The sequence below is a fragment of the Podarcis tiliguerta genome (assembly GCF_965153285.1).
Source record: "Podarcis tiliguerta genome assembly, chromosome: 18".
Taxonomy (NCBI): domain Eukaryota; kingdom Metazoa; phylum Chordata; class Lepidosauria; order Squamata; family Lacertidae; genus Podarcis; species Podarcis tiliguerta.
Genome location: NC_139551.1, coordinates 12551672 through 12569723, shown reverse-complemented (window position 1 = coordinate 12569723; position 18052 = coordinate 12551672). Strand labels below are relative to the sequence as shown.

The 18052-nt window shown below is 47.3% G+C and overlaps 1 protein-coding gene across 6 annotated transcripts in view; it reads right to left on the bottom strand.

Annotated features, from left to right (window-relative positions):
• LINGO3 (leucine rich repeat and Ig domain containing 3) overlaps nucleotides 1–18052 on the bottom strand; it is a 39242-nt gene that overhangs the window by 6950 nt on the left and 14240 nt on the right. The window contains exon 1 of one of the 6 annotated variants that reach the window (XM_083422070.1): nucleotides 5772–6284. The exons of 4 other annotated variants lie outside the window; for them this stretch is intronic. The gene's annotated coding sequence lies outside the window, so the exon portion shown is untranslated. Of the gene's footprint in view, nucleotides 1–5748; nucleotides 6285–18052 lie in introns of those variants that run through there. One more of the 6 variants, XM_083422065.1, reaches the window with a different exon arrangement.

Genomic DNA, 18052 nt, shown 5'->3' with positions numbered 1-18052 from the left:
AATGAATTATAGTGCTCTGGTCAGACAAACTGGAACGTGTCCAGAGGAGGGCAACCAAAATGGTCAAAGGCCTGGAAACGATGCCTTATGAGGAACGGCTAAGGGAGCTGGGCATGTTTAGCCTGGAGAAGAGGAGGTTAAGGGGGGATATGATAGCCATGTTCAAATATATAAAAGGATGTCACATAGAGGAGGGAGAAAGGTTGTTTTCTGCTGCTCCAGAGAAGTGGACATGGAGCAATGGATCCAAACTACAAGAAAGAAGATTCCACCTAAACATTAGGAAGAACTTCCTGACAGTAAGAGCTGTTTGACAGTGGAATTTGCTGCCAAGGAGTGTGGTGGAGTCTCCTTCTTTGGGGGTCTTTAAGCAGAGGCTTGACAACCATATGTCAGGAGTACTCTGATGGTGTTTCCTGCTTGGCAGGGGTTTGGACTCGATGGCCCTTGTGGTCTCTTCCAACTCTATGATTCTATGAATTCCTCAAGAAAGTGTTCTCACTCCCCAACGGGACTCCAGCTGCTGCTCTTCTTCGTGCTGAAGCTGACATGACAACAATACAGGCTAGAATTGCCTAAATTTGCCTAAATTATGTGAAAAGACTTCAGTCTCTTTCGGAGATTTCCCACTATGTCTTACACAGAACGGGAACAGACCAAATGCTGGAAGGTTGGCATCCAATGCCTCTTGTCCCAATATCAATTACAAATCTTCAGGTGACCACGAAGATGGATAAGAGGCACTTAAGAGACTGTCTCCTTAGGTCCGATGCAGAAAGCAATCTAACCATGATTGCTTCTACCAAGAGCTCACCATGGTTTCCACATCAAAACCGAGCATGCCTGAGCCAGATACCTGACAAAGTTCCCACTTGCTGTACTAAGAATCGCTTTTACAGAACTACGATTCCAATCGATGCCCTCGGTGGTGTTGGATGGGTGGTACGGCAAAGTACATTATGAAGAGAGATTCTATCCATGTGGACAACCCTGCGTCGAGTACCTGTGCCATTATTTATTGCAGTGCCCATTATACATAGACCCAAGAGACCGATTTATAAAACCTGTTTACGAATGGAAGACATTTGAATAGGTTGGAAAGGGTGAAATGGCTGCTGAGTGACACCAACGACTTTGAATCATAGAATCATAGAGTTGGAAGAGACCACAAGGGCCATCGAGTCCAACCCCCTGCCAAGCAGGAAACACCATCAGAGCACTCCTGACATATGGTTGTCAAGCCTCTGCTTAAAGACCTCCAAAGAAGGAGACTCCACCACACTCCTTGGCAGCAAATTCCACTGTCGAACAGCTCTTACTGTCAGCTCTTACTGTCAGCTCTTACTGTCATTGTTACTTATAAAGCAGCACTTTATGTGCTGGCAGCTAAGAAGATCAGGAGGAAGGAACTAGACACAATAGCGATCAACTGCAAAGGGGATTCGGATATTTAATTTGGCACATCTTCTGCTATTCTATTCCATTTAATGCAACAAATAATTTTAGTAGCCATGACCATGGTTTTATTGTATATCAGTGCCCGAATATTTTTATGGTTATTGGTGTGTGTGTGTTTCGTTCTCCTGAATGATGCCATGGCCTATGGCTAATGCAATAAAAAGTTTAATTGGAGATCTCCCAGCAAGAGCATCAGAGATGGGAGAGACTTCTAAGGGGTCAAGAAGAGCCCAGGAACACGAGACGGGGTGTGTGTGTCAAGGGCCAGGAACAACTAGATGTTATGCACTTGCCCCAAGGTGACTGGCTTCCTGCCTCTACCCCCTGATGTGGCTGAAGGATGGTGGGGAAGAGCTTGGTGTTGTGCACTTGGGCCTTAGTTGTTGTCAGACAGTGTGGGGGGTTGTTAACGACTCACAATATCTTTCTCTTTCCTTCATTACCTGCATTTAAGCTGCCAAATCTCCCTCTACCACCCCACACAACTGTGTTTTCCTAGGAATGGTAAAAAGTGTTGTAAATACAGACTGGCAGCTGGAGAATTCCTCTGCAGATGATTTGGCTGCTAGAGCCATGAATATTAGTCTTTAAAAGAAATCTTATGACTAATTTTCTGAGCTCCAACCAGGGTAGTTGCCACAAACACTGCATTTCTGGTCCCATCACCTCCTGGCAAATAGAAGGGGAAGAAATGGAGGCAGTGAGAGATTTGACTTTCTTGGGCTCCATGATCACTGCAGATGGTGACAGCAGCCACGAAATTAAAAGACGCCTGCTTCTTGGGAGAAAAGCAATGACAAACCTAGCCAGCATCTTAAAAAGCAGAGACATCACTTTGCCAACAAGGGTCCGTATAGTTAAAGCTATGGTTTTCCCAGTAGTGATGTATGGAAGTGAGAGCTGGACCATAAAGAAGGCTGATCGCCAAAGAATTGATGCTTTTGAATTATGGTGCTGGAGGAGACTCTTGAGAGTCCCATGGACTGCAAGAAGATCAAACCTATCCATTCTGAAGGAAATCAGCCCTGAGGTCTCACTGGAAGGACAGATCGTGAAGCTGAGGCTCCAATACTTTGGCCACCTCATGAGAAGAGAAGACTCCCTGGAAAAGACCCTGATGCTGGGAAAGATGGAGGGCACAAGGAGAAGGGGACGACAGAGGACGAGATGGTTGGATAGTGTTCCCGAAGCTACCAGCATGAGTTTGACCAAACTGCAGGAGGCAGTAGATGAGAGGAGTGCCTGGCATGCTTTGGTCCATGGGGTCACGAAGAGTCAGATACAACTAAACAACAACAATGGGACAACAAACATACATGCCCAGGTCATTATGGCCAATGAAAGGATCCTGGATCTGCATTTGAATTGAGGTTGGCTGCTGTCCCATGAAACTAATGCTCTGGAGATGCTTTAAAGAGGAATTGCAGGAAGGGGTGTCATTAGCACAGCCCTCATATCAGAGCACCGTACTTAGCTGCCCTTTTGCAGAACAGCCACTTCTTTGGTTAGGAGCCATGGCAGTCAGAACAGGTTCAAAGGCAGATTCAATTTGTTTTGTGGACACATCCTCAGTGACTGCCTTGCATACTTTGCCAGACAGCGAAGATGATGATCCCAGGGGCCGCCTCAGAAGGACTCAAATCGAATGATCCCCAAAGGCAAAGCATTATTCTTGAACAAAGGAGGTGTCTATTTGCTTCTTTGGTAATAGGGAAATCCCCCCCCCAACCTCATTTCCTCCTCCTTCTCCTCACCCACAGCCTGCTCATCTGTTCTGCTCTTGGTTTTGAGCTCTCCAAGCATGTAATATGTTCAAGAGAATTGGTCCTCCGGGGTCAACAACACTTTGCTTCCAACAGAATGTGCTTTTCTGGCTTTTAATTCATATTAACATTTCTCTTGGTGTCCAGGCAAGAAAAGGCCCTTAGGGGCTTCCTGGCCAGTGGGAAGAGGGGCTGGAATTTGAGGGGGGGCAGTTGGGGAGGCTTCTCAGCCCCACAGGCTCTTCTGCCTTTTTATCTGCACCAAGTATCTGGTGGGGGAGGAGCAGGGAGGGAGAAAGCAAGGGAATGCACCTAAGCAAAAATTTCTGTCGCAAAAACAAAGCGAACCCCCCCCCCACTAGGTACAGATGTCCTTCCTGCTTCTTAAGTGCAGCCTTGTGCTTACATTTTGCTGACTTCCTGGAAGGAATCCCAAGGTGGGTCCACCTTTTCCAAGGCAGGGTGAATGTCAGCTAGCTTGATAGGCTAGGCTTAAGTGGAGGAAGAGGATGTGGCTCAGCAGTTACCAGATCTGGAGCGAGCCTCTGTGGGCCCTCCCTCCCTGTTGAAGCCCTCGTCTATCCTAAAGGTGGAGAGTGAGGAGCAGGAAGGCATCCTGCATTTGTCATCCAGAGGGGCTCAGGTCCCAAATGCTGCCAAGGGGGCTGCACTCCAGGTGGAATGGGCTGTGGTGCCTGAAGGAGCGCACCCCCCCCCCGGCCCTCATAGCACCTGGTAATGCAGGCCTTTATCCAGCAAGTGAATGATGGGGGGGGGGGGTTGTGCCCCCTGGATCTTTGCTGGAAGGAAACAAAAGTGGGCTCAAGTTCTAGAAAGTCACCCTTTGATCACCCCTTCAACTCCTAGCCAGGGACTCTCACATTCTTGGCTGAGACTGGAAGCTGTTGCTTTCATTGCCCCCCCCCCCCCCTGGAGTTCTGGGACGGGAAGGGTCTTGCCTCTCGCACTATGATTTGGGTTCTGGAGGACCTTGCAAGCAGCAAAAACCCCTTGGGCAAGCAGTGATGATTCCTGGCATTATTCCTGTGGCCACCATCTGGGACCCGGGTGCTGCATTTGTGGAGACACCCCCCCCCGTCCTCTTGAATCAAAGATGGATGTACGGAATTTGCTTTGCTTCCCCTGCAGCTCCTCCTCCGCTGCCATTTTACAGTACTGTTGCTTCTTATGTATTTAATGTTTCTTTTAATTATTTGGTTTTATATTGCTAGCAGTTTGCTTCTCAAATTCCTCCTCTGTCACTGTAACACACACTCTTCTTAATGGTGCCCTCGGGTCCCATTAAAAAGCATTTAGCTTATTTGTTCCATTTGTCATACAGCAGAGCAAAGCAGTGAGAAAGAAAACCAGAAGCAGGGAGATGGAGCCAGGCTGCTTCCTGGAGCAGCAAACTTTCCTGTGTCCAAGCGCTCAAGTCTGCTCCTTTCCCCACTGGGAAGCCTCAGAGCAGAGCCCCAGCCAGGCCCTTGGGCTCCCTGGAAAGCCCCCTCCCCCGCCCAAACTGGGGACGGGCTCCTGTCCCCTCCAGCTGCCTCCTCCTCTCATGCACACAATGAGGCAGCACCCCATTGACAGCTCCAGCTCTTTGGGGGCGTCCTGTCTCTAGCGCCCTCCACTCCCTCTCTGTCTCCTTAGCCGCCTTTTTGACACACCACAAATACCTCCCTGGGTCATATTTAATGGAAAAAGCAACCGCGTCCCCCTTTCTTTCTTTGGGCAGGACATTCCGCAGCTCACGTTACGGCTAAACAAGGCGAGGGAATTGAATTAGGAGGCCGGCTGCTCTGGGAAGGGGCTTCGCGGCCGGCGGGGATTCTTTGCAAAGCCTCCGCTGAGCCTTCATTGATTAAAAGCTAAAAGGGGGATGGTCCGCCTGCCTTCGGCCAGGCTGCTCCTGATCCCGGGGCGGAGGGAGGGGGCCAAACGCCGTGGCGCCGCCCCCCCCCCCCCAAGCCTCTATATTCTGCGCTTGTCAGGCTTGGCTGCTGGCCCTTCGTGGCCTGGCAACGGACTCCAGAGACCGGCCGTGGCGGCGCTGGAGGGCTGGTGTGGGGCCCGAGAGAAGCCTCGGAGAGTTCTCGCTGGGTTGACCTCGCAGCCTGGGCTACCCTGCGGGGCTGTTGTGAAAGGCGGAGGCGAGCGGCAGCGTGGCTCGCAGCGGAGCAAAGGGCACGACCACGGCGCCGGGACGTGCCCTTTGCTGGGGAGGCTGAGCAGAGCCCGGGACGGGAGCAGAGCCCGTCGCCTGCGCTGGCAAGGAGGATGAGCCCAGCTGGCAGGCCGGCCAGAGAGGAGCCTCGCGGGCAGCGAGTGGCTGGCTCCTTGCGGGCGGCGGCGGCAGCAGCAGCAGCGCAACTCCCTCCGGCCGCGAGAGGCGGGCAGCAGCCGGGCCTCGGACCTGCGGCCAGGAGCGCTGCCTCTTCCCGCGCCCACGCAGACCAGCGCGCCCAGCAACCCGGGGAAAGCGCCGCACCACCTGTGGGTCCGCCGCCTCGCATCCGCTCACCTTAGTCGCCGGGCGAGGCAAGCGCTCCTGCCTCGCATCCGCGGGGGGTTCGCGGCCAGGCCCTGGGGCGGGGGCCGCTCCCTGCTTCCACCACTGGCCCCTGAACCCCGAGGCAGGGGCTCATGGCGCGCCCCCCGGCTTGCAGCTCCTCCGCCGCCCTTCCAATGGGGCAGCGGCGCGCAGGGAAGAGCAGGCGCGCTCTCTGCCCCCAGCCGAAGCCGAGGGGGGCTTCTGGTGGCCCCGGGGCGGGCGGCGGCGGAGGGGGGTTGCTTCTGCAGGCGGGTCCGGGGTCGCTGGCTGCAGCCGCCTCGCCTCGCCTCCGTTCTCCTCTCGAATCAGACACAGACGGCTGCTGACAGCGAGGAGAAGGGGCGGGGGCGGAGAAGCGCGGCGGGGGCAGCGGGGCTCGCAAGGGAAGCGCGCCCCGCGGGACTGAACCAGGTGCCTCTCCTCGGCTCCCGCAAGGCGACGTGCCCGTCTTGTGCTCTCCGCAAAAGGCGCCCGATCAAAGCGGCGAAGGGTACAGATCCACGCCACGCCCCCCGCGGAACAGCCGTGCCCCCACATCACAGGCAGCTCAGAGTTAAACTCTGGAACGAACTCCCTCCCACAGGAGGCAGCGATAGCCACCAATCCGGATGGATAAATTCATGGAGGGGGAAGAGGGTTATCGAGGGCTTCTAGCCACAGTTGTCTCTGCCCTACATCCACAGTTTGAGGCAGCAAAACTTCCAAACACCATTTGCTGGAAACCACAGGAGGGATTCCCTTGCCAGCATCTGGTTGGCCCCTATGAGAACAGGATGCTGGACCAGGTGACCCCTCTTTGGCCTGATCCCGTAAGCGCTTGCGACGTTCTTGTGCCCCAGAAGTGTCACACACACACCCTGTAATATGGATTCTGCATTTGTGAGCAGGGGCTGGGTGGTCTGGATTTACCGGGTGATTTTGGAGTAGGTTAGGACGACTCCCACTTGCTGAACAAGAGGAACGGTTCGCAAAACACACACACGTTCCAGATTGTGCTGCTGAAAATAAGAAAGTTTCATGGAGTCAGGAGTGGAAGGAACAGGGGATTCCGATTGTCAGGCTCTTAATGCTAAATGTATAGTGTTAGTCCTACTCTGAGTAGACCCATTGAAATTAATGGGCACGGCCTGGAGATTGTTTCAGAAAAGAAAACTGAGCCATTGCTTCTTCAGGTAGCTGTTCCATGGCTGTGCAAACACAGGATTCCTCTGGGGTGACCCAGAACTTAGCTCAAACATCAGTGCTTCTTCCTTCCTCCTCATCCTGGACCACTTTTCTCCATTTACTGCCAGAAACATGGAAGCTGGGTCCAAGCATGGCAGGTGCCTGGGGCAGAAGCACCAAGGATGTAGCTGTGGGCTGCTCTGGCCTGGCAGGGGCCTCCAAACAAGACAGCTTTGTATTCTGGATGTCTGACATCCCTCCTGCCATGTAGCATCTTGTTCTCATGCTGTGACAAACCCAGGGAAATCATTTTGATGGGAAATTGAGCCCCAGCTCCTGGGAGGCCCAAACAGCAGCTGCTCCCCATATGGTCTGGACCACTGATGGGTCGATGATCCTTTCCAGTCAAATGTGGTGGGACACATTCCTTGAAGGGATGCCACAGGCCCCTCAAGAGCAGTCATCTTGCAGCACTTCTTAGGTCTCTCCCCATCACACACACCTTTGCCAACTTGATGCTGGCCATCTGCTACACTGGCTGCTTGCACATTAGATCTGAACTCCACAGCAGTAGAAATTTAACAGTTTATTGCAATGAATATACACAGAGTAGGTGACGTCTTCTAAAGAGACACATTTCAGGAGGGATCAGCACTAAAACCCGAAGCAGTGGCAGGTCAGGGGAATGAATCATAAATATCTGTCATCTCAAGCACTTTAGCTGAAGCAGCAGCAAGAAGGAGAGACAGATTGACAAGGCCAGGCAAGGGAAGGCTCCCTCATTTGTAACCCTGAAATGCTGGGCTTGGCTGCAGCCTGAGGTGGCCTTGCAAACATCAGCACTTGCCCCCTAGAGCCCTGCCCCACAAAGCCCACTGTGCATAGGAGACCAGGAACTCAGAGCAAGGCAGTGATGGCTAGGAGGGGTCCTACGATAAATAGTTGCCCTCTGCTTCTGCTGAGTCTGGAAGGGAAGAAATTGAAGGGTGGATCTCTCCCAACACCTCACCTTGGTGTGCCAACAAACTCTTGGCTGAAGTGGTGATGGCGGAAGCTGGAGTAGAGTTACGGCAGTTCATCCATTATGCAGACACCAGAACTTGGCACATGGCAGGACAGAGGGAAGGCAGAGAGGTCCCTCATTACGCTCTCCTTGTAATGGAGACCATTGGAAGGGAGCCCAGCAGGTTCTTCGGCAGAGAGAACAAGCAGCTCTTGCAACGTGTGCAGATCAGGGAGCGAGTGTCCACCTAGGCACAGCCGTGCATGCTTGAATCTTTGGGAACAGGGAAGAGTCCAATGTACAAATACCATTATTGTCATCACCCACTGTGCTTTGTCTGGGGCATGGACCAGAATTTAGCACCTTGAGAAACTCAGCGTTTGCATTTCACAAAGAACATTTAGAAATTCACCAATTTCCCAGCCCTCATGACTGTAGAGAAACAAGCTGTGTGAGATCAATTCAAAAATCAATTCAAAATACCATCCAGTTTACTTTTTCTTTTTTTCTTTTCGTTTTTCTTTCCCCTCCCTCCCCACTCCAGCCCTCCCCACCCCCTGTCAGGCCTTCCTTCTTCATATCTTTATCCTTGTACACAGTCTGTTCATTCGAGCTTGTATGTTAGGGTTGGCTTCCCCTCTTTCTATCCAGTTCCTGTAAAATGCCCATTTATTTGTGATTCTTGGGCATTTACTTCCCCATCTATCCTCTACCACTATCTGTGCGAATATTTCTGACTGTACGTATTCAAAAACATAATCATTCCATTTTTCCATATTCCATTTGGCCTTTTCTTTCCATCCCAAAGCAATAACTGCCATTCCAGCTAGAATCATAATCTTGTACAACTCTTGCTTATTACTTTTTACTTTGTTATTTCCCAGTATTCCCGAAAATAACAAATCCTTATTAACTTCTATGTTTATTTGAAATAGTCCAGAAATTACCTTTATAACCTTTTGCCAATATTCCATAATCAGATTACATTCCCACCACATGTGAATATAGTCCTTTTTCCTGACCACAATGCCAGCATTCGGGACTAAACCCTTTCACTATATACGCCATTTGTGCCGGAGTTCTATACCATTTTAATAAAAAAATTCTACTTAATTCTTTATACTTTTCTTTTTTAATATTGTTTATATTCTTCATCAGTTCTTGAGCCGTGTTTGGAAGGATCGTACCTTCCTGCTCCCATTTAATCTGGATTATCCTTATCATTCTTTCTTTGTCGCTTATCATCAGTTTATATAACCCCTGCTATCCCTTTCTCCGTTATTTGTCTTTTATTCAGCACCATATCTATTTTCATTTCTGTCCTCATCGTTTCCTCTATTCTTTCCATTTTTATTAAATCATAAAGTCCTTGCACTTTCAGCCAATATTGTTTTCTATTTTTTCTAAAAAAACTTTTTTTGTAATTAAATTCCCTTCTTCATCAAACATATCTTTTAATTTATAAAATCCTTGATCTTCTAATTTCTTCCACCAACCCGGTTCCCTTTGACTCTCCTACATATATTTTAATGGTGTCCACCTTGAGTATGTTGGCATCCATTTTGTTTTCCAATTCTTCCAAATTCCTAACACAGTTTTCTTTGGTCCTATTGTCTTCTTAAAAGCCGTATTAATATCTCTATTAAATATCCCTTCTCTTCCTATTCCTTCATTTATTTCATTCTCCAGCCTTATCCATTTAATCCGATCCTTATATCCAATATCTATTAGATTTTTCAATTGAAACGTTTCATAGTAAAATTCTTAAGTTCGGTATTCCCCATCCCATCTCTTCTTGAGATGAATAATTTACTATGTCTGGGGTTCTAACTCTTTTGCTTCCAAAAATCCAATTTTTAAAATACCTTATTCCATGTTTTGAACCATATTTTCCTAATGGGTAGTGTAATTACTTGAAATAAATATAATAATTTCGGTACCCGAAAGATTTTAACTGCTCTAATCCTACCTAGAATTGATAAATTCTTATTTTCCCATGATTTTATGTCCTTCTTGATCTTCCTCCATGCTTCTTTGTAATTTACATCTGGAATCTTAGCAATATTTTTAATAATATTTACCCCCAAGTATTTAATTTTTTTCCTATTGATATCCATCTTTGTCATTTTTGCAATTTCCTTCTTCTCCTCTTTATTTACATCCCAAAATAAAATTTAAGAGTTCTCCAGATTTACTCCCAATCCCGACTCCTTTTTAAAGTCCTTCAAGATAAGTTCTCTTACACCCTCTAAGGGGTTTGTAAATAATAATAAGATATCATCTGCATACATGTTTAACTTTATTTCTTCCTTTCCTTTCTTATATCCTTTTATCTTTACTGAGTTTCGTATTCTATCTGCCAAGTACCCAATGCAAATAGCAGTGGTGAGCGTGAACATCCTTGTTTAACTCCTCTTTGTATATTGAATTGATCTGAAACCCCCTCATTCACTCTGACCACAGCCTTCCCTTCTCTAAAGAATTCCTGCATTGCTTCCACAAAGTTCTCTCCTAATCCTACCTCCCCCATAATATTCCATAAGAAGGCCTTATACACATCCAATTTTAAGACCACCAATTTTCCTTTTACCCTGCTTGTTAATTTGTTTAACACATTTCTTATAGGATAGCCTATGTATCTTCCCTTAACAAATCCATATTGATCTTCCTTAATTATTTTAGGTTTCATTATTATTATTATTATTATTATTTATTTTATTTCTTTTCCAGTTGCCTCGCCAGGATCTTTGTAAATATCTTATAGTCTTGATTTAATAGGCTAATTGGTCTGTATGACCCCACCTCTGTAGGGTCCTTTTGCGGTTTTTCAATCACTACTATTTCCGCTAGTTTCCAAGTGTCTGGGGCTTTCCCCTCTTCAAAGATATTATTAAATACTTTTTAAAGTTCTGAGCCCAGGATATCAATTGTTTCTTTATAACACACTGAATGATGTCCCCCGTTTCCAGTCAGATTTCCAGTGGGTCTGAGTGGCCAGGAGAGAACCTGGCAGGGGTTGAAGGAGCTTCAGAGCTGCTCTGGGGCATAAAGAGAGAGGCATCTTCCTGTGACACCTCACGCCTGGGCCTTTGATTCTGTGGCCAGGCTACAGCATCAGACGGCAGATTCCGGCAGAGAAATCCAGCAACTGACAAATTAAGTGGGTCTCTCTGCCCCGGGCTTCCCTTCCAAAATAGATTGCCAGTCCCTTTCTGGCTAATGAGGGAAGCACCCTGGGGGTGACTTGTTCTGGAAACCAAGCAGGGCGGGGGAGCTCCTCTGACACATCTGCTGCGGTTTCTGATAACCTCATTACCCAGCTGTTATTAAGGCTCCTCTTGCTTCAGGAGAGCAACCAATGCACACTGGCTTTCTATCTGAAGTCCCCCAGTGCTTAATAACAACCACCACAAGAGGGTGCCTTGGAAACCACACCAAGCCACAACCAGGAAGCAGAGCTATGAAGATCCCTGCCACCTCTTCCTCCCGCTGATAGACAGGGAACAACTGGCAACAACTGGCAGCTGCAGCAACCTTCTTGCTCAGCACAGATCCCTAGGCCAACCCTATCCCTTAGGGAAGAGTCTGGTTCAGAAGCAGGTCACCTGCTTTGTATGCAGAAGGTCCTGGGTTCAATCCCCAACAGCACCTCCAGGTGGGGTTTGGAGAAACCCCCTCTCAGAAACCCCATCTGCCTAATTTTACACAACTCTCACCTTTTTTTTTGTCAAAAGTAAAAAAAACCACAACCGTTTCCAGAATGAGATGTGCTGGAGCTGCAGCCAATGCTGGAAACATTCTCAGCCCTACCTAGAGAAGCCGGGGGTTGATGCTCTCCACCCCAACCCTTTGTCCTAGAACCCCAAACATGCACATGCTCAGAAGGCCTTTGTTGCATTCGCTCACAGCTGAGCCTGACTGGTCTAGTGAGCATAGATGGTATCTTCATTTTGATGGAGGGATGCTTCCCCTCCCCTTTCTGATTTAGAAATGGAGGAGGAAGAGAATTAAATTACACTGTCCAGAGGTGTCAGAGTTTCTTAGCAACCAGAGGTTGTGGGTCTGTGATGCTAGAGCAACAGGCACCTTCTCCCACCAGGTGAGCACTGGGTGGGTAGAAGGAAGAGGCAGGCATTTTTACCTGGTGCATCACTCTGTGACCAACAAGTTTCTGTGGATGGCCCATTTGAGTGCCTGCTGTCCCCTGGGATACTTACAAGGCAAATGCCATGCAATCACACCCCCACCCCTCACCGATATACCACCCTAGATTCACAGAAGGCCAGTCTCACACCAGACCCAAATCCCATGCAGTCAGCTTTCTCTATGATCATATCCAGGTACAAACAGGTCATGGAAACCAAACCAAACCTATTATTCCAAACAAAACCAGCCTTGCTGAAAAAACAATTTACAGATCAAGCAGCCCCAAATTCATCCAAGCAAAAGGGCAGGTGTTCTGGATGAGCAATGATGCTGTAACTGTTAGAAAATCAGGAGTCTGTGACTCTTGCTTGGTCAGTTTAAAATACTTCTGTTGCCCACAGTGAGGCAAAGAAAGATTAAACTGCAGAGCAGACCCTGCAAGCCTGGATCCAGCCCATGCGTGCCCGGCTGAAAATCGGCTGCCCAGATAAATTTGTGAACATCTTTCAGCTCCTCCAGGATAATATGACAGCAACAACTGAAGATAACAATAGCTCTCAGTGAACAATTCACAGTGAGATGAAGTGTTAAACAGGGTTGTATTATTGCCCCAACTTTATTTTTTATCTTCATTGCCATGATTCTACACATTGTTGAAGGGAAACTCCTCACCGGGGTAGAAATCATATATCAAACAGATGGAAAGCTCTTGAGTAGGCTGAAAGCAAAGAGTAAGGTTACCATAAATTCTGTCATAGAGCTTCAATATGCTGATGACAACATAGTCATAGAATCATAGAGTTGGAAGAGACCACAAGGGCCATCGAGTCCAACCCCCTGCCAAGCAGGAAACACCATCAGAGCACTCCTGACATATGGTTGTCAAGCCTCTGCTTAAAGACCTCCAAGGAAGGAGACCCCACCACACTCCTTGGCAGCAAATTCCACTGTCGAACAGCTCTTACTGTCAGGAAGTTCTTCCTAATCTTTAGGTGGAATCTTCTTTCTTGTAGTTTGGATCCATTGCTCCGTGTCCGCTTCTCTGGAGCAGCGGAAAACAACCTTTCTCCCTCCTCCATGTGACATCCCTTCATATATTTGAACATGGCTATCATATCACCCCTTAACCTCCTCTTCTCCAGGCTAAACATGCCCAGCTCCCTTAGCCGTTCCTCATAAGGCATCGTTTCCAGGCCTTTGACCATTTTGGTTGCCCTCCTCTGGACACGTTCCAGTTTGTCAGTGTCCTTCTTGAACTGTGGTGCCCAGAACTGGACACAGTACTCCAGGTGAGGTCTGACCAGAGCAGAATACAGTGGCACTATTACTTCCCTTGATCTAGATGCTATACTCCTATTGATGCAGCCCAGAACTGCATTGGCTTTTTTAGCTGCCACGTCATACTGTTGGCTCATGTCAAGTTTGTGGTCAACCAAGACTCCTAGATCCTTTTCGCATGTACTGCTCTCAAGCCAGGTGTCACCCATCTTGTATTTGTGCCTCTCATTTTTTTTGCCCAAGTGCAATACTTTACATTTCTCCCTGTTAAAATTCATCTTGTTTGTTTTGGCCCAGTTCTCTAATCTGTCAAGGTCGTTTTGAAGTGTGATCCTGTCGTCTGGGGTGTTAGCCACCCCTCCCAGTTTGGTGTCATCTGCAAATTTGATCAGGATGCCCTCGAGTCCATCATCCAAGTCGTTGATAAAGATGTTGAATAAGACCGGGCCCAAGACAGAACCCTGTGGCACCCCACTAGTCACTCTTCTCCAGGATGAAGAGGAACCATTGATGAGCACCCTTTGGGTTCGGTCAGTCAGCCAGTTACAAATCCACTGAGTGGTAGCATAGTCAAGACCGCATTTTACCAGCTTCTTTACAAGAATATCATGGGGCACCTTGTCAAATGCCTTGCTGAAATCAAGGTAGGCTACATCCACTGCATTCCCTTCATCTACCAGGCTTGTAATTCTGTCAAAAAACGAGATCAGGTTAGTCTGACATGACTTATTTTTCACAAATCCATGCTGACTATTGGTGATCACAGCATTCCTTTCTAGGTGCTCACAGACTGTTTGCTTAATGATCTGCTCCAGAATCTTCCCTGGTATTGATGTCAGACTGACTGGGCGGTAATTATTTGGGTCCTCTCTTTTCCCCTTTTTGGTCTGCCGGGACTTCGCCTGTTCTCCAGGAATTCTCAAAGATGACTGCCAGTGGTTCTGAGATCACATCTGCCAGATCTTTTAATACTCTTGGATGCAGTTCATCTGGCCCTGGAGACTTGAATACATCTAAACTAGCCAAGTATTCTTGTACTATCTCCTTAGTTATTCTGGGCTGTGTTTCCTCTGCTGAATCATTTGCTCCAAATTCTTCAGGTTGGAGAAGACTGAGGCAAAGAAGGCATTGAGGAGTTCAGCCCTTTCTGTGTCCCCTGTTTGCATTTCACCATCTTCTCCTCTGAGTGACCCCACTGTTTCTTTGTTCTTCCTTTTGCTACGAACATACCCATAAAAGCCTTTTTTGTTGCTTTTAACCTCTCTAGCAAGCCTGAGTTCATTCTGTGCTTTAGCTTTTCTGACTTTGTGTCTACATGTGCTGGCTATTTGTTTGAATTCCTCTTTGGTGGTTTCCCCCCCTTTTCCATTTTTTGTACACATCCTTTTTTAATCTTAACTCAGTTAAAAGTTCTTTAGATAGCCACCCTGGCTTCATTAGGCACCTTCCATGTTTCCGTCTCATTGGTATTGCCTGAAGTTGTGCTTTTACTATCTCCCTCTTAACAAACTCCCAGCCATCATGAACTCCCTTTCCTTTTAGTATTACTGTCCATGGGATCTCACCCAGCTCTTCCTTAAGTTTTATGAAGTCGGCTTTCTTAAAGTCAAGAAATTGAGTCCTAGTATGCTTGGCTGCTCCTTTCTGCTGTATAGTAAACTTCAGAAGAGCATGATCACTCGCGCCTAATGATCCTTCCACTTCTACCCCACTAACCAGGTCATCAGCATTGGTTAGGACCAGATCTAAAATGGCTGTTCCTCTTGTTGCTTCTCCCACTTTCTGGACAATGAAGTTGTCTGCAAGGCCAGTGAGGAATCTGTTTGACCATATGCTCTTGGCTGAGTTTGACATCCAACAAATATCCGGGTAATTGAAGTCCCCCATTACTACTATCTCCCTTCCTTTTGCATGCTTGGCCATCTGTTCCAGGAAGGCATCATCTATGTCCTCCGTTTGGCTTGGGGATCTATAGTAAACTCCCACAATGCACACTCAGAGGATGACCTCCAAACCATCCTAAATATCTTCGCAGACACTTATGAAAAGCTTGGCCTATCGCTCAATATCCAATAATTCCTGAGAATTCCTGGAGAACAGGCGAAGTCCCGGCAGACTGGAGGAGGGCAAATGTTGTCCCTATTTTCAAAAAGGGGAAAAGAGAGGACCCAAATAATTACCGCCCAGTCAGTCTAACATCAATACCAGGGAAGATTCTGGAGCAGATCATTAAGCAAACAATCTGTGAGCACCTAGAAAGGAATGCTGTGATCACCAATAGTCAGCATGGATTTCTGAAAAATAAGTCATGTCAGACTAACCTGATCTCATTTTTTGACAGAATTACAAGCCTGGTAGATGAAGGGAACGCAGTGGATGTAGTCTACCTTGATTTCAGCAAGGCATTTGACAAGGTGCCCCATGATATTCTTGTAAAGAAGCTGGTAAAATGCGGTCTTGACTATGCTACCACTCAGTGGATTTGTAACTGGCTGACTGACCGGACCCAAAGGGTGCTCATCAATGGTTCCTCTTCATCCTGGAGAAGAGTGACTAGTGGGGTGCCACAGGGTTCTGTCTTGGGCCCGGTCTTATTCAACATCTTTATCAACGACTTGGATGATGGACTCAAGGGCATCCTGATCAAATTTGCAGATGACACCAAACTGGGAGGGGTGGCTAACACCCCAGAGGACAGGATCACACTTCAAAACGACCTTGACAGATTAGAGAACTGGGCCAAAACAAACAAGATGAATTTTAACAGGGAGAAATGTAAAGTATTGCACTTGGGCAAAAAAAATGAGAGGCACAAATACAAGATGGGTGACACCTGGCTTGAGAGCAGTACATGTGAAAAGGATCTAGGAGTCTTGGTTGACCACAAACTTAACATGAGCCAACAGTGTGACGCGGCAGCTAAAAAAGCCAATGCAATTCTGGGCTGCATCAATAGGAGTATAGCATCTAGATCAAGGGAAGTTATAGTGCCACTGTATTCTGCTCTGGTCAGACCTCACCTGGAGTACTGTGTCCAGTTCTGGGCACCACAGTTCAAGAAGGACACTGACAAACTAGAACGTGTACAGAGGAGGGCAACCAAAATGGTCAAAGGCCTGGAAACAATGCCTTATGAGGATCGGCTAAGGGAGCTGGGCATGTTTAGCCTGGAGAAGAGGAGGTTAAGGGGTGATATGATAGCCATGTTCAAATATATAAAAGGATGTCACATAGAGGAGGGAGAAAGGTTGTTTTCTGCTGCTCCAGAGAAGCGGACACGGAGCAATGGATCCAAACTACAAGAAAGAAGATTCCACCTAAACATTAGGAAGAACTTCCTGACAGTAAGAGCTGTTCGACAGTGGAATTTGCTGCCAAGGAGTGTGGTGGAGTCTCCTTCTTTGGAGGTCTTTAAGCAGAGGCTTGACAACCATATGTCAGGAGTGCTCTGATGGTGTTTCCTGCTTGGCAGGGGGTTGGACTCGATGACCCTTGTGGTCTCTTCCAACTCTATGATTCTATTATTCTATTATTCTATTATTCTATTAAACCAAAGTGCTGCACCAACAAGCACAAAACAACCCCTCTGCAGCGCCAGAAATCCAACTCAACGGTGTAACATTGGAAAACGTCAATCACTTCTCCTACCTGGGCAGTTACTTTTCCACAAGGGCCGACACTGATGCCAAAATCCAGCATTGCCAGAGCTCTGCAAGTGCAGTTTTCTTCTGATTGAAGTGCAGAGTGCTTGAGGGACATTTGCAGGGAAACCAAAATGCTTATTTACAAACAAAGCTATTGTACTACCAACCTTACTGTATGCTAGTGAAACATGAAACTTATAAACGCCATCTCCAACTTCTTGAAAGATTCCATCAACAGTGTCTCAAAATTTTTTTACACATCACTTGGGAAGACAGGCAAACTAATGCCAGTGCGCTGGAAGAAGCAAAGATCACCAGCATCAAAGCAATGATTCTTCAACATCAGCTTCGTTGGACTAGTCATGTTGTTCGGATGCCTGATGATCGTCTTCCAAAGCAACTACTCTATTCTGAACTTAAAAATGGAAAGTATAATGCTGGTGTTCAACAAAAGAGGTTTAAAGACTCAAGGCAAATCTTAAAACATGTAGAATAAACACTGACAATTGGGAAACACTGGTCTGCGAGTGCTCCAGTTGGACAACAGCCTTTACCAAAGGTGTCATAGACTTTGAAGACACTTGAACTCAGGACAAAAGGGAGAAACAGGCTAAGAAGAAGGCACGCTTGGCAAACCCACACCGTAATCAACTCCGACCCAGAAACCAATGTCCCCACTGTAGAAGGACATATGGATCCAGAATTGGCCTCCACAGTCACTTATGGACTCACTCGGCTATGAGTGATCGCCGAAGAAGTTGCTTTCTCCATGAAAATCGAAAGAAACATTTGCAGATCGGCTTTGTTCATCCAAACAATGCAATCAAAAGCCAGTTTTAGGTAACCCTTTCATCAGGATAAATGAAATGGTTGCAATAGTAGTGAGCTCTTATTTCTGCTTGTTGTTAAGCAGAAACAACAAACTGGTGGAGGCTTCTGGCCTCTTATCATCATGAGAAGAGACTTTGCCAAGTAAAGGCAGCATCAAAAACTGCTGGGTCAGAGGAAGAGCATTGGCTGCGCCCACCTTGACTGAAAA